The following is a 2,124-nucleotide window of genomic DNA, read 5'->3' as shown; positions in this document are numbered from 1 at the left end:
TTACCTCGGCATCCTTGGGGAACTCGGTGCTATCATTGCTTTGTTCCTCTTCAACATCCTCTTGCTTATCAGTTGTTGGGATGTGTAAGGACTTACCACTTCTTGTCATAATGACATGAACTTCTTTTAAATTTTTTTGTGCCATATGCTGACCTTGGGGTGCGGATTGAGCTTGAGAAGGAAACTTGCCACGCTCATTCACACTCAAGGAGCTCATTATCTTGGATATATGACTCTTTATCTCTTTATTTTCTTCAACAACCTGCATAATCAAAGATTCAAACTTTTGATTAGTTTTACTTTGTGCCTCAATAAAAGCATGCAAAGTGTCTTCTAAAGGACTCCTAGAAGATGAAGGTGCATGATATGGTGCAGGATATGATCTAGGGGGTTGTGCAGGCGGCTGGTTTTCAGATTTCCAACTAAAATTGGGGTGATTACGCCACTCAGGATTGTAGGTATTAGAGAAATGTGTAAAAGGCTTCTTGTACATACCTAAGGCATTACATTGTTCCTCATACATCCCTCTCATCTCAGCAAATGTGGGACACTCTTGGGCAAGGTGATCTACCCCGCCACACACAAAACATGGTCCAAAAGACTCTGCATGATTAGCCATGTGTGTTGGCTTTAAGTCTTTATTCTTCAACACCTCTAGCTCCCTAGTGAGCATCTCAACCTTAGCCTTTAGGTTATCTTCTTCCCTGAGATGGTAAATTCCACCACCATTTAGGTTTCCTGCAGGTTGTGACCTATTTGTGCTCTCAGTAGCACTAGGTCCAGTCCAAGTGTGAGCTTTTTCAGCAAGCTCATTGAGGTATTCTATGGCCTCATCAGGATCTTTCTGTAAGAACTCACCATTACACATCATCTCCACAAATTAACGCTCTCTAGGTGTAAGTACCTCATAAAAATAGCTCACTAAGCGCCAATTCTCATACCCATGGTGAGGACACATACTCAATAGCTCCTTAAATCTCTCCCAAGACTGATACAAAGTCTCACTGTCCTTTTGTACAAAGGTGGAGATTTGTCTTTTTAAAGCATTGGTCTTATGTTGGGGAAAGTATTTATTAAAAAAGACCTGAGTCATCTCATTCCATGACCCAATAGATCGTGGTCTCAAAGAGTATAGCCAACTTTTAGCTCTATCCTTCAAAGAGAAAGGAAAGAACTTAAGTCTCACAATGTCATCAGTTGCATTTTGACTATGAAAAGTCGCAACTACTTCCTCAAACTCCCTAATGTGCACATATGGATTTTCATTTTCCAAGCCATGAAAAGTAGGGAGTAACTGTATCATCCCTGTTTTAAAATCCAATTGGCGAATATTAGCTGGAAACATGATGCATGATGATGTGGCTGTGCGTGTAGGGTGGAGGTAATCCTGAAGGGTCCTAGTGGGTTGATCTTCGTGTTCACTCATTTTCTCAGAATTAGAAGAATTATCAAACAAATGATCAGAAAAATTAAACTCTGACTCTAACACAGGTCTACAAGCAAACCGACCCAAGGCGTCTCTATACCTGTGCATGCAAGGTAGAGAAAAATGCAACACTAAAAAAAACTGCAAAAAGAAAAAGAAAATAAAAAAAAATGCAGCAAGCTAAAATAGGGAACGAAGTTACCGCCTTTACAAACTGTTGAAAAGAAAAACTATCTCACAATTCTTCTACCGTCTCCCCAGCAACGGCGCCAAAATTTGATTACGCTCAAAGAATAACGCGGTAGTTGTAGTACAGCTTTGGGGTGTCGAATCTATAGGGAGACAAATTAAAAGAATAGCAAGAGGAGCAAAGAAACTAAAGAAAAAATATTAAATAAGTAATAGAGAACAAAGATTAATTTTAAATGTAAATTCAAGTGAAGCAAAGTGATTAACAGAAAAAGTACTCAAATTTAACAAACAGTAGAGCGTCGGGAATCCCTTGCACAAATTTGGTATTTTAATTATTCTTAATTCATTAGATAACTCAATTAGGAACTCAATTCCCACAATTCCCAATTGGAAGGTATAGATTTATAAACCAGACTTAAATCAAATGTAACCCTTTGAAAAAACATTCACCACTTTTAAAAAACGTGAATTACTACCCTATTGATAAAATCCAATGACGACAATAT

At 38.4% G+C, this 2,124-nt stretch overlaps 1 non-coding gene across 1 annotated transcript; it reads left to right on the top strand.

Moving 5' to 3' along the window:
- Positions 1 to 938: 938 nt before the first annotated feature.
- LOC122299981 lies at positions 939 to 1,046 on the top strand. The gene has a single exon (XR_006239832.1). It is a non-coding gene; the product is annotated as a small nucleolar RNA R71 (small nucleolar RNA).
- Positions 1,047 to 2,124: the final 1,078 nt, after the last annotated feature.

Source organism: Carya illinoinensis, chromosome 16 (genome assembly GCF_018687715.1).
Source record: "Carya illinoinensis cultivar Pawnee chromosome 16, C.illinoinensisPawnee_v1, whole genome shotgun sequence".
Taxonomy (NCBI): Eukaryota; Viridiplantae; Streptophyta; class Magnoliopsida; order Fagales; family Juglandaceae; genus Carya; species Carya illinoinensis.
This window is presented reverse-complemented; position numbering and strand designations above follow the sequence as displayed.